Below are 14,934 nucleotides of genomic sequence, written 5' to 3' on the forward strand. Positions count from 1 at the left end.
CTTCTTTATCTGTGACAAAGCTTGCTCACTCCCTTTCTATCACGCAGCATATGGCCTTGTTCTCTTCCCACCCAGCAGTTTCCCTTCAAGAACACTCTACGATTTAACCATTTGAGTCTTCAATTATGCATGGAAGTGTGCAGAACTGAACTTAGGGCAGCAGGAAGACTGATCAGGATTCACAGATTCACTCATCCCTTCCCCTGTGCTAGTGCTCAGCTGCCCACTGCAACAACAAGCTGACCTGGTGACCAATGCCCATTGCAGGCCAGTGGGGGCAGACAAAAGAGGCAGCGGATGGTCAAGCGAGCAAGTTCTAGTTTTGTCCCATTCTGCTCCCTCCTGAGCCTCACCAGGGTCAGTGCTGAGCCTAAGGAAGAGGAGAAGGGCGGCAGACAGGGCCACCCTAATGGGCCCACCATGGCTGGTGGCAGCACAGACACTGTTCTGAAGTCCCACAATGCCCTGAGCTAGGTCTCTTTCCTAGCTGCCTGCCTGATGGGCATTTGTGAGACTTCAGCTCTCATGATCCATGGCCATCTTTGCTGGGGCTGATGGCAGTTTCTGATTTGATCCCGGAATGCCCCGCTTTCCCTTAGGATGTCCCTGTTTTCATTGGTAAGGGACGTGGGTGGCGCTGTGGTCTAAACCACTGAGCCTCTTGGGCTTGCCGATTGGAAGGTCAGCAGTTTGAATCCCCGCGACGGGGTGAGCTCCTGTTGTTCGGTCCCAGCTCCTGCCAACCTAGCAGTTCGGAAGCACGCCAAAAGTGCAAGTAGATAAATAGGTGCCGCTCTGGCGGGAAGGTAAACGGCGTTTCCGTGTGCTGCTCTGGTTTCGGTGTTCCGTTGCACCAGAAGCGGCTGGCCACATGACCCGGGAAAACTAACTGTGGACAAATGCCGGCTCCCTTGGCCTGTAAAGTGAGATGAGCGCCGCAACCCCAGAGTTGTCTGCGACTGGACTTAACTGTCAGGGGTCCTTTACTTTTAACTTTTTAAAAAATTGGTGCATAAATCTTATGAAAATTAAAAAAAACAGTGAGCACAGGAATCTTAGTTTATTTTTAAGGGAAGGGCACTGGTTAGAGCAACTGCTTTGCACACAGAAGGTCCTGGGTTCATAGAATCAGAATGGTAGAGCTGGAAGGGACCCCAGGGTCATCTAGTCTAACCCCCCGCAATAAGGGTTCAGTAACCTCTCGTCCTATCTCTCCTTGTCCTACATTAACTTTACAAACTTCTATCATGTCACCTTTTTCTTGCCTTCAAACTAATTGATGCAATTCTGGGCTGCATCAATAGGAGTATAGCATCTAGATCAAGGGAAGTAATAGTGCCACTGTATTCTGCTCTGGTCAGACCTCACCTGGAGTACTGTGTCCAGTTCTGGGCACCACAGTTCAAGAAGGACACTGACAAACTGGAACGTGTCCAGAGGAGGGCAACCGAAATGGTCAAAGGCCTGGAAACGATGCCTTATGAGGAACGGCTAAGGGAGCTGGGCATGTTTAGCCTGGAGAAGAGGAGGTTAAGGGGTGATATGATAGCCATGTTCAAATATATAAAAGGATGTCACATAGAGGAGGGAGAAAGGTTGTTTTCTGCTGCTCCAGAGAAGCGGACACGGAGCAATGGATCCAAACTACAAGAAAGAAGATTCCACCTAAACATTAGGAAGAACTTCCTGACAGTAAGAGCTGTTCGACAGTGGAATTTGCTGCCAAGGAGTGTGGTGGAGTCTCCTACTTTGGAGGTCTTTAAGCAGAGGCTTGACAACCATATGTCAGGAGTGCTCTGATGGTGTTTCCTGCTTGGCAGGGGGTTGGACTCAATGGCCCTTGTGGTCTCTTCCAACTCTAGGATTCTATGATTCTAAAAAGTCCCAAATGCTGCAGCAATCCTTCCCTTGGATTGTTTGGGTCTGCCCTTTTCAGAACTTTTCCCAACTCTACAGTATCCTTTTTGAGGTGAGGAGATAACAAATCTATGTGCTTTGACTGTGTGAACTGCAGCCCAGATGTTTCTGGTTTTTGTCTAAGACCAGCTTTTGGGGTTCCTGTTAATTCATCCCTTTCTTTGCCACCATGAGAACTGAAATAGAGTAGACCTATTGAAATTAGCATGCAGTTTCAATGGATCTGCTCTGATTAAGACTAGCAATGAGTGCAGTCCCTTCTTTCTTCAAGTATGGAAAGCACTACTATGTCCCCCAAAGTGCAGGATAGCAAGGCTTTCTGTGTCTGGATCACAACCGCAAGGTGCATTTTGCACAGCCCACGATTTGCTGCCCCTGCTATGCAGGCAGGTGGAAGATCCTGGCAAAGCACATGCAGTCTGTCAGTTCTCAGGCTGCTCCCAGGATTCCAGTGCAGCAGAAACAGCCTGCAGGTCCCACTTCAGGTGTCTGGCCTATAAAGGCTGTGAACAGGTGAGCGATGCCTGGAAGTGATTTCCTGCTCAGTGGACAAGTCACTGGATATTTTAATGGCAGCTGCTACTCTTGAACTTCTAACCTCCTGAGTCTTAGCTGCGCTCCATGAGCTGTGGGGCCCGGAAATGTCCTTGGTCTTAAGTAAAGTTTCTTGGCTTTAAATTCATTTATGGGTTGGCAAGTGAAGCCTCCCTGTTGCATCTGGGAGTTCTTTGGAAGGTCGTCAAGAGAAGATGTCAACCATCTCTTTATTAAGTCATCTGCCGCCACCGCCACTCTGGCCAGCATTTGGGATCTAGTCTTTCTAAATTTGCATCGCTGCAGACCTCAGATGCATGTACAGAAAAACATTTTAATGTGCATATTTTTGTATATAGAATGGCCTCAAAGGCATGAACCTTTTGTTGCTGCTAAGAATCAAGTAACATTAAGGACCAGGCTGCATGCGGATATCATTAAGGATATCATTTAACATTCCACGTGCTTTTGGAAAATTGTTTATGCGTAGCAGCTGTTTGCTCACATGGTTATTGGGACATCAGGGGGTGGGAGGGATTTTGCCCTTTCCTCCCATGCTATAGTCCCAGCAGACATTCACACCCACCCACAGCTCAGAACTGCTGCTCATCCCAGGTGAGAAACTTCCATCAGCACCAGCCTTATATATATATAATCTCCAGTTGGTGCTAGCAGTTGACTACAAGGCACCAACCCAGTTAGAGGGAAAGATCAGCCCCTGTGTCATCATTCATTGGTTCTTGCCATACTGACCACCGTTGATGCAACATGGAGTCCTGCCTGCCATAACCTCCCTGCTCCTCCACAAGAACCTTGGCTGGGTGTGCAAGACCACCCTCTCCCAGCAGTTGCCTGCAGGGTGAGCAATGCGCTCTCACTTCACCTTAGAGCTGTGGTAGGATATTGGAGATTTTTAAGCATGCTTTAGTTGAGATTCCTGCATTGCAGGGCGTTTCACTAGATGACCCCCAGGATCCACCACAACTTTGCAATTCTATGATTCTATGGCAGTTGAAGATACCAATGCAGATGCAAAGTCAAAGCACTCTGCACATGCACAGATACTCAGGGGCTCTCCTCTCCCCCCCGCAGAAGTTATTGTAGGGGCTGGGTGGGTTGAGGAAAATACTGAATTGCACTTCGAAGCAAGAAAAGGTTGGTTGTAAATTGCTTATTGCCTTGGGTAAGACAAAAAGCAATTAACAAATTTTAATACTAAAAGTTATAATACTAATGGGCACATTTGCTTATCTTGCATTGTGTCATGCAAGGCGCTGCTAGGGCCCTGCTGCTCTCTTTCTGATCTGGCTCAGCCCAGCCTTGTTCCACAGCTTCTGAAAGTGCACCGGGCATTTGCCGTACCTTTCAAGCCTCTTTTAGCAATCACAGGGGCTAGGAGCTTGATTTCTAAGGATGCCAGTGTTTCTGCAATCAGCACCAAATGCCAGAATGTAAACTTTACCCAAGACAGAGGTAGCGGACATGGTGTTGGGCAGATGTCTTTGACATCCCTGACCACACTGGCGGGAATGGTAGTACAGTCACACCCCGGGTTGAAGTAGCTTCAGGTTGAGCGTTTTCGGGTTGCGCTCCACAGCAACCCAGAAGTAACGGAACATGTTACTTCTGGGTTTTGCTGCTCGCGCAGACACTCAAAATGACGTCACGCCCATGCACGGAAGCGGCGAATCGCGACACGCGCAGGTGCGGGTTGCATTCGCTTCAGGATGCGAACGGGGCTCCGGAACTGATCCCGTTCACATCCAGAGGTACCACTGTACAACAATCTCCAGAGGACACCTTGTTGAATATCTCAGGTCTATGAACCTGAGGCACATGTCAACAAGAGAAACACGGACAGTGGTGATGTCACTTTTGTCAAAAAATTTATAGAAGTTGCACTGACATATTTCCCCTAAAATTCTGCATCTTCTCTCCTGCACAGAGATGGTAAGTCAAAATGCATTAACATTATTTGGTTACCATTCAGTTCCTACAGGTCTCCTAACTTTCTACATGTATGTCCAAGTTTGTACATTGTACATACTGTATGCCCAAAAGGACAGCGTTTGATGCAGACTTAAGTCTACACAAGACAACTGAGCAACACGTAGCCCAGCTGATTGTGCTCAAAACTGTCAAGGAAGAGTCCAGCCTGGCAAAACTCAGCCACTGGCCATATGTATCACCTTGTATTACCACCACAGCCACCACCTCAGAGGTTGCAGACAGGGTGAAGGCAAAGCCATCTGCTGGCTTCTCCATTCCTTAAAAAGGTAAAGGGACCCCTGACCATTAGGTCCAGTCACGGACGACTCTGGGGTTGTGGCACTCATCTCGCTTTACTGGCCGAGGGAGCTGGCGTACAGCTTCTGGGTCATGTGGCCAGCATGACTAAGCCGCTTCTGGCGAACCAGAGCAGCGCACGGAAATGCCGTTTACCTTCCCGCTGGAACGGTACCTATTTATCTACTTGCACTTTGTGCTTTCGAACTGCTAGGTTGGCAGGAGTGGGGACTGAGCAATGGGAGCTCAGCCCGTCGCGGGCATTTGAAATGCTAGGCTCTGTAGTTTAACCCACAGTACCCCCTGCGTCCCTCTCCATTCCTTAGGCACAGGTAAAAAGCCTCCATGGGGAAGAAGGTGGCTCCACTGTGCCTAAGGGAAGCTGGGCCGGTTTGATGTGTCTAAAAATATTGATGCAGCTTCTTAGTGGGAACCATCTGTGGAAGGTAACAAAAGGAATCTGTGGGAGGTAACTTTGCAGAAGTGCCGTGCACTCTCTTGCAAGGTACTTAATTATTCGTTTAGAAAACCGAAATCAGATAATTCTTATCGTTTACATTCACAACTGCGTTGAGGCCATTCACACGTTCACGGGGAAGCTAAAGGGGGGGGGGTTCATGGCCATTCAGTTGGGGGAACGTTCTGGCCTGGAATCCGTGTCGCCAAGGAAAACACGCGCCACCCTGCAGCCGCCAGCAACTCGAGGGGCGGGTGGGTCCTGTGAAGCGCCCGCTGGCCTCGTCCCATTTTGAGCAGAGACCGTCGGGGTGAAGGGCAGCGGTGCAGAGGGAAGACTCTTCGGGTTATAGACTCACAGGGCTGCAGAGTTGGGAGAGACCCAGACGTCATCTAGTCCAACCCACGCAATGCAGGAACCAGGGCCCTTTTGTTATGTACTAAAGTTCTCACCCTGGGCCAGCAGGGGGATGGTGTAGATAGTTTTCACTCAGGTCCACGTCAGTTATTTTAGGCGGAAAACCCTGGATTGTTGTTGCTACAATGTTGATAGCCGGCTGCCTACAAAAGCAGGCCGGCTGAGCTGTTTGCTGTTCAGTTCTGCCCAGCTTCAATAAAGAGCTGCTCTGGAGAAATCACTGTGTCATCTGCTATGTTCGCCCACAACTTAACACCTTTCGCCCCGAGCAGGGCTCCTAAAGGAGCCCCAGGGCCCAGAACGCCAGCGCCAAGGCGCGCCACGCCGCCGAAGAGCCGCTCCCGCGCTCCGGAGCTCCTCCGAGGGACCCAGCCGGGCGCCCGCCCGCGCTCCTCGCCCTCGTGCTGCTCTTGCTCCTCTCCGCCGAGGGCCGGGCCAGGCCCGAAGCAGAGCCGGCCCACGTTGCCCTGGAGGACGACCTGGCAGAAGGATCGCTCGGCGCCGTCGTAGCCGAGGTCCTGCCTGCCCGCGTTGCGCTCCAGGGCCGGCCAGCTCCGACTCAGGTTTAGCCGCGCCAGCGACGCGGTGCACTGGCTGGGGCAAGTTGGGCCGCCGCTCCTCCCGCCCGGGCCGGGCTCCTCCCCGGCCTCGACTGGCTGGCTGGCAGGCCGCCCGGGACTAGCTGTAGGCGGGGCCGCAGGCCGGCTTGCCGTGCTCAGCAGCGCCTCCCAGCCCGGCTCTCCGGCGCCCGGCCTGGCGAGGGGCTCCTCGGCGCTGGCGACGGCCAGCTCGGGGCGCGTCCCCAGAGGGCTTCCCGCCGCCCTTTAGGGCCCCCTCGTCGGTTCCGGCGCGCCCGGAGGGAGCCCCGCTTGGCGTTCCCCCGTCTGGTGCAGCTGCTTTGCGCTGCCGCGGGGTCCGTACGAGGAGTCGCCCAGCGTCGAGCTCGCAGCAACAGCGGCAGCCGCTTTCTTGCAGGGCTCATCGGGGTCTCCGCCCGGCCGGCTTGCTTGGCCAGGGGAGGGCAGGCGCCTTCACTAGCTGCAGTTCAGTTTAGTTCCGTCGGTCGGGGTTCGGAGCCGGTTGCAAGTCCCGGGCGCGTTGTTGGGCGAAGCGGGGCCCGGGCGAGCGCTCCCCGCTCTCTCCCGGAGGCTTGGAGGAGCTGCTTCGGGCACGAACAGAGCGGAGGGACGCGGGTTGGGGGCTTCTTCCCATTCATCTTCCTTGCAGGCTCTTTGTTCCCTCGAATTCCGCTCCATTTCCCCTTCCCCTCCTCTTTCCCGGCCGGCCTCTCCGCCTCGCCCCCCCGCAGCTTCCAAGCGGAGCTGGAGAGAGAAAGAGACACTGTTTTATTTGTTGTTTAGTCGTTTAGTCGGGTCCGACTCTTCGTGACCCCCTGGACCAGACCAGCCAGCCAGGCCCTCCTGTCTTCCACTGCCTCTGCAGTTTGGTCAAACTCATGTTTGTAGCTTCGAGAACACTGTCCAACCATCTCATCCTCTGTCGTCCCCTTCTCCTTGTGCCCTCCATCTTTCCCAACATCAGAGTCTTTTCCAGGGAATCTTCTCTTCTCATGAGGTGCCCAAAATATTGGAGCCTCAGCTTCAGGATCTGTCCTTCCAGTGAGCATTCAGGGCTGATTTCTTTAAGAATGGAGAGGTTTGATCTTCTTGCAGTCCATGGGACTCTCAAGGGTCTCCTCCAGCACCAGAATTCAAAAGCATCAATTCTTTGGCGATCAGCCTTCTTTATGGTCCAGTTCTCACTTCCATACATCACTACTGGGAAAACCATGGCTTTAACTATATGGACCTTTGTTGGCAACACTGTTTTATAGGGTCCACTTATACATTGGCGAGGCGAGGCGAGCCTCACCCCTGCGCTTAGACGGTGTGCTCCTCCATCCAAACTGGAATAGCCACCTGTCTGAATAGAGAGATTATCAACACTGCATTAAGCTCCCGAAATCTCGTGGGGTGGGATAGGGAACAGAGTGGGCTGGTGGGGATGGGGGAGACCAACAGTAGGTGGCGCCAGAGCCCCCTAATCCTAGTTTGCCCCCCCTTCCTGCTGAGTTATGCGAGGGCAGCACTGAGACTAAGGAGGAAGAGGCAGCTGACAAGGGGTTGGCTTATAGAATTGCAGAGTTGGAAGGGACCCAAGGGTCATCTAGTCTAACCCCCCTGCAATGCAGGAATGACGCCAAAGCATCCCTGAGAGATGGCCGTCCAACCACTTTAAAACCTCCAGTGTCCTCTGCCTTATGAGGGAGCCCCTTCCACTGGGTTGTAGGCAAGTGGCAGCTGGCCAAGGGCAGAGCATGCTGGTGGGGCAGGGCTCCATTTGCTCCAGTGAACCAACCTCTGCTGGTGAAGGAGAGTTACTGATGTAGGATGGCGCCTCGTACCAAGTCAAGCCAGTGGTCCCCCTGACTCTGTGATGTCTGCGTCGTGGGAAGACAATGGAGTGAACTCCAGATGCTGCTGGACTACAGTTCCTATCAGCCATCAGGGACAATGGGAGCTGTAGTCCATTGACATCTGGACAGCACCACTTTGGCCACTGCTGGCTACACAGACCGGAAGCAATGGCGCTCCAGGTTTTCGGACATAGTGTCTTTTCCCAAGTGCTACCTGGAGATGCTGCCAGGGTAACTTCTGCAGGCAAAGCAGCTTCTCTCCCAGTGCAGATGCCCCTGAACCCACAGCCAGCTCTAAAACTGTCTGGAGTTCTTTGATAAATCAAAGTGCTGGACCGGCTTTCAGTCAGAGCCAGAGAGAAGGGAAATGAAACTGTAGGTCCAGAAAATCCCACTGTCCCCCGAAAAGAAAATGGTGAATCTGCACAAAACTTGGCCTCCAGCTATAGCCCCCACCCCACCCCACAGTACCTGGTTCCTATGCTGGGAAGTGAATTAGATTGTGCTGAAATGTTGCAGGAAGTCATGGGCGTAGCCAGTTGGGGCAGGGGGCACCTCCCTCCCCCCATCAAGTAAATAAATAAAAATACTTAACTAACTGACCAAACACGATAGCTCAGCCCCCCCCCCCAACATAAATGCTGGCTACGCCCATGCAAATAGTCCCTTTTGTGATCAGCTTTGCATGTCCGAAGGCGTGTGACACTCAATAGTTGTTTCTGTTGAGAACTCATGATAAATCCCTCCCCCCAAGTCAAATCTAGGTGGTGGTGCAGTTTGGTCATTTTAGACTCTGGACTTCATGGTGTTATCAGAATGGGGGTGGGGCTCCTTTGACGGGATTGTGTGTTGCTTCACTTCAAAATGTGGCGAGACAGCCCTGCGGCATCATGCGCACACATAGAGCCACAGCAGGCCTATGCTGCCTGCGAAGCCCAGCCACACCAAGAGGTGAGGACAGATTCCAGATGACCTGGAAAAGCTGTGCTGGACGGTTACTTGGTATGCAGTATAGGCTATCAAGGAACGTGGGTAGCGCTGTGGGTTAAACCACAGAGCCTAGGACTTGCCCATCAGAAGGTCGGCAGTTCGAATCCCCGCAACGGGGTGAGCTCCTGTTGCTCGGTCCCTGTTCCTGCCCACCTAGAAGTTCGAAAGCACGTCAAAGTGCAAGTAGAAGATAAACGGCGTTTCCGTGCGCTGCTCTGGTTCACCAGAAGCGGCTTAGTCCTGCTGGCCACATGACCTGGAAGCTGTACGCCGGCTCCCTCGGCCAATAAAGTGAGATGAGCACCGCAACCCCAGAGTCGGTCACGACTGGACCCAATGGTCAGGGGTCCCTTTACCTTTACCTTTATAGGCCATCAAATAAGGTACTTTGCTGCCCTGTTGCCACATGGTAGCTGTGTTTATGTGCTCTATCTGGTGAGTTCTTTGCCATTGTCCAGCCTGTGTCATTGCATAGAGGTCCCTAGGACACCAGGCTTCAGGAGAGATTGTGTCAATAGTTCTCCACATCTAACCATTCCGCTGTGAGATGAAACCCTCCGCAGGATCCAGGTGATCTGCCCAGAGCATCCAGGAACCCATCAAGATCAGTAGACTTCTGGGGGCAGGCCATCTTAATCAGTCCCCCCCACCCCTGCAGAGTGCAATGGCTGCTGTGAGTCCAAACTTCACCAGAATGTCCCACCGTGGCAACGGAGTCACAGACAAATACCCCACATCCCATTTCCAGACTACTCCTCTCTACATTTGGAGCAAACGTCAAGTCAAGGGTATGTTCTGATCTGGGCATCAGGCCAATGAAAACCTGAAACAGTCTTGTAGCCTGGGTTGGTGCTGCACTAAACATTCCGTGGGACAAAGGTGGATAAGATCCAGCCCACCCATCTCTCCCACCCATGACTTGGCAATAAGTGCCAAGTCAGAATCCTCACCCACGATTATATCATGAATGTCTGTGGTCTTATTACATGCTGGCCTGGCATTTAGCCCCACCACCAAGGTATAGGGCACAGCAGTAGAGCACCTGAGGGACTGTGGGGAGTTGTATATAGGCACCAGATGCAAGCACCTGCTCCCCTGTCTGTTGCTCCTCTGCCCTCCCCACCCCCATACCTCTCCTCTCCATTACTGAGATACAGGATGCCACTGCCTCAGTATCCAGGCCATGTGCAATGGCCCGCTCTTCTCAATGCATGTTGCTAAAGACTCCCAACTATTCAGAACAGATCAAGCCTGCCATGTAGGTTGAGCTATAAGAGAAGGCTAAGTTCAAATGATGGCGGTGCATGGGCATGTGTGCTTGCTTATAATTAAAATACCTGCCCTAAACTACTACATTAAATCCAGAACTTCGTGTAGAAGACATCTTGGAGAGAAACTGCTTTAAACCAACAGTGGGTCTCTTCCACTGTAAGAGAAATCCTTGCTCAGTTTGACAGATCAGGTGCACTTTAGCAGTGCCTTTTTCCTGCGTTATGATGGACTCAAACTTTCCACCCACCCGTGGGTCTCCGAGTCCATTCCTGAAGCCAATTGGAGAGCAGATTGTGTGTCCACACGACAAAAACGCAGCTCCTTTTCATACTTACATGAGTGACAGTCTGGTTCATTTTGGAGGTGTTTTATCACAAAAGGAAAATGAACCAGCCAGCTAGTGGAGCACCCCATCAGACTGGCTGGGTTCAAATTCTTTGGACGCAATCCTGCATTTCTTATTGTAGAGGGTTTTTTTGGGGGTGGGGTGGGAAGATAATTGGATTATTCTCCTTAAGCTACATAAGATGATGCATCCTTACAATGCATAATCCCTTGAGATTATTTTTTGTTGTTCTTGTTACATAACCCTTTGATCTAAGAATAATAAAATAGATGATGAGAGATTAAGTCTTTGTGAAAGCTGTCCTCTCTTTAGGGTTTTTTTGAATCGAGGGTGGGGGCTCACAGTCTTTGGTGCCACTTTATTTCCTTCCTCCAGTTACATTCAGCCAATAGATCTGACGCTTTGAGGGCAGTTCCCTGGCAAATCTGACCATGGTGTGTACCCAGCCCAGTGGTGGAAAGGCTAACGGGAACTTCAACAGGCAGCCGGTTCTGCGATTGCAGTGCTCTGTCTGGCAGCTTGGTTGGAAGCTGATTCATGTGGTTCCTCGTCCACCTGGCCATGTATTGTGGGCTCATGCTGTGTGCCTCATGGCTTAAGAGCCCTGCTGGGCCAGACCAAAAGCTCATGTAGTCCAACTTCTTGCTGTGGCCAAGCAGATGCCTGCAAGCAGGACACAAGCAGAGCAGCAACTCTCCCCGCTCACTTTCTTCAGCAACTGATATTTCAAGGTGCACCACCTCTAGTGCTGCCATCATAGTCAAATGAGAGTGTTCCAATTAATTTTCCTGGACCCCTTTTAACAGCATCACAGATGACAAGGCTTTATCCATGGCTTCCACCAGCCACCATGGCTGTTCTACCTCCACGGTTTGCCTTTAAACACCAGTTGCTGGGAACCACAAGTTCTGGGAACCACAAGTTCTGGGAAACTCTCAAGTCCTGCGTATGAGCTTCCTCTTGAGGCATCTACTTGGCCACTGGGAGGACAGGATCCAGAACCAGATGGGCCTTTAGACTGACCCAACAGGGCTCTTTGTACACTTTTATGTTCACAGCAAAAGTCTTGCAATCAGTCAGACTGCTACCTTCTGCATGCATAGGTTTTCCTCCCTTGTGGAGTTTATAGCTGGTCCCTGTGCATTAATCTGAACACTACACTGGAGAGATGTTCCATAAACCACCATCTAGTCCCATCTCATCCTAGGAGCTTTTTATTTCTTAACTCCAAAAAGAATGCAGGTGTTATAATGCGACAGACCATCAGTGACAGGGAGATCTTCAACTCCCTCTTTGCTCCGACGATGCCCTTTTGGGATTTTAAAATAAAAATACTCTCCTTCTTCTGACTCTCCTGGGCTCTGGCAAGTAGAAAAGTCAACTCTGCCCCCTGTGATGTGGCTGGCTTCTGTCCGAGTGAATCCTAGTCATTGTGCACTGGGGCCTGAATTTTCGTTTTTATTATTTTTTTAAAGCTTGCAAAATGTCACTGCACATACTGAAGCGCACGATGTGCCTTTTGCAGCAGCTGAGTGAGCATTCCACATCCAGCACTTGCTGGAATCAGCCTGGGTTGCAGGCACCCGGGCCCCACACGGGGAAGTGGCTAGTCACTACAATGTCCCTACCAAAACATACCAAGAGACCCAGGATTTCTTCTTATCCTTCACGGAGCTCAGAGCAGCAAGTGCATGTCTCCATTTCATCCTCACAGAAGCCCTGTGGGGTTGGTTAGGCTGAGACTTTATGATCCTTCCCCAAGTTCAGTGGTAGAGCATCTCTTCTGCATGCGGAAAGTCCCAGTTTACAATCCCTGGAATTCCCAGGTAGGAGACCCCTAGCTGCAATCCTGGAGAGCTGCTGCCAGCTGGTGTGGGCAATGCTGAAGTACTATTCCTTCATTCATTCCTTGCCTGCTCTTCACCTTACGGTCCCAGTTTGATGGTCTGATGGTCTGATGCTGTATAAGCCAGCTTCCTATGTTCTTATGACTGACCTAAAATGGCACAGGGAGCTTTATGGCTGAATTAATAATGATGATGATGATGATGATAGTCTGGGCAGCTTCCAACAAAGATTAACAATACATCAAAATGTCACACATTAAAAACTCCCCTGAACAAACTCGTCTTCAGATGTTTTCTAAATGTCAGGTAGTTGTTTATCTCCTTGACATCTGATGGGAGGGCATTCCACAGGGCGGGTGCCACTACTGAGAAGGCCCTCTGCCTGGTTCCCTGTAGCTTTGCTTCTTGCAATGAGGGAACCGCCAGAAGGCCCTTGGCACTGGACCTCAGTGTCCGGGCAGAATGATGGGGGTGGAGATGCTCCTTCCGGTATACAGGACCGAGGCCGTTTAGGGCTTTAAAGGTCAACACCAACACTTTGAATTGGGCTCGGAAACGTTTGAACCTGTTTGTTCCTGGGCAAAATTTGGCACTGCAACCATCGAATGCACGCAAACACCAGGCTCTCTCTTAACACTAGTTAGCTACAACCCCAACATTTTCACAAAAGTCACTTAACTCAAATTGATTGCACGTAGGATTGCCATTTGATTCAAGGACTCTTAGCAGATGAAACTGTACGGTTTTAACTGATGGAAAGAAAGACATGCAGACACCCTGCAGGCAAACCAGGACATCATATAACTACCCTGCAAACAAACCAGGATCAATAACGACAGGACTGATCATAAGCACAGGATAAGCTCTGTGTAAGCAAATCAGGATGGATGCTGAATATTTTTGAAAAATCTAAATAAAAACTTACAACTTTTAATTTAATTTTATTTTTTAAGTATGGGTGCTGAATAAAAACAGGCTGCCTGGAGGAGCCCAGAGTTTGGCCAAGTGTCAGAGGAAGACCAGAGAGATCCAGATTCAAATCCCTGCTCAGCCATGCAACTCACTGGGTGACCTCTTGGGCCAGTTGCCTGACCTAACTTACAGGGATGTGGTGAGGATAAGTGTGGGGGTAGAGGACCATTCACACAGCCCAGAGCCGTCAAGATATACAAGTCATAACTGAAAATAAATAAATAAATAAGAAAACAGTCAAGGCAGCCAAAAGCAAAAATCCTGAAGAGTTGGGGTTTTCCTTTTACACCCAAAGGCCCTCAATGAGCCAGACATATGGACCTCTCAGGGAAGGGTGACCTATGATCTATGTTGGGTGGGGAACCTCTGGCCAATGGCCAGACTTTCCCCATCCCCGGCCACAGCCTGCCAAATTTGGTCCATGGGTATATCACATCCACCTGCCCTACATGTGTAATATCAGGTGTGGAGCAGTCAAAAAGAGCTTGTCGTCCTGGAATTTGTTACTAGCTGTGAACAAGATGTTTGGGGACATGAACAAATCCCAGATTTGGAGCATGAGATACTCAGATCTTTTCCTCTGCCTCTGCCATTTGAACTCATGGCCACAGCAGGTCAGGGAACCAACTTGCCACTGCCGGCTTTTCAAGGAAGTCCAACTCATCTCACCCCAGGCTCCAGCAATATTTGGCGTCTCACCGACTTGGTTAATCCCAAATAATCCAAAAGGTTTTGTGGCCTGTATGAGCAGAACAGCTGTGGAGACAGCGATGGCTCTCGGCCAACATACAGGACGTGAGACTTTTTCTCTCTCGGATCGAATCGGATGGGGGACTAGCGTGCAGTGACTGAGCAGTCAGAACTATGACTTCTCCCCTAGAGATTTGTATGCAAGACTGCAGGCCAAGACTTCTTTTTCATCTTTTCCCTGGTGAGTGAGATGGCTCAGCTGTGCTCGGCTGTGCAAGGAACAGAGCTGTGTAGAATAATGTGAGATCACATAGCTCACCTGGGAAATTCTTCTTGGGGTATCACACCCTACAGAGTGCCACAGGGTGGCGACCAAAAAACTGGCAATTCCTGTGCTTGCCGCTGTGCTGTGAATCACAGGTGAAATATACTCAGAGTCGCAAAGTGATTTCATGCTCTTTATTCAGCTCATAGTGGTGAGGAGGAATGAACGAATGTCCCCTCAAAGTATCTGCTTTATATACATTATTTACACAATGGGCTGCACATGATTGGCTAATTCCGGAATTCTACTGTAAGCCAATCAGGTTGTGGATTCACTTCTATCTGGAGCATGATTGGGTGGTTCCTGCCAACCAATCATAGTACTGCATTGTTCCAGGACCAATCAGACTGCTGCCTTTTGGATCCTATTGTTCTAGGACCAATCAGACTGCTGCAGTTTGGATCCTATTCAACTCAGTACATAACACATCAGTAGGTCTAGATGACTAGCAAAGATGCAGTTTTC

Source organism: Podarcis vaucheri, assembly GCF_965113315.1.
Source record: "Podarcis vaucheri genome assembly, chromosome: 9".
NCBI lineage: Eukaryota > Metazoa > Chordata > Lepidosauria > Squamata > Lacertidae > Podarcis > Podarcis vaucheri.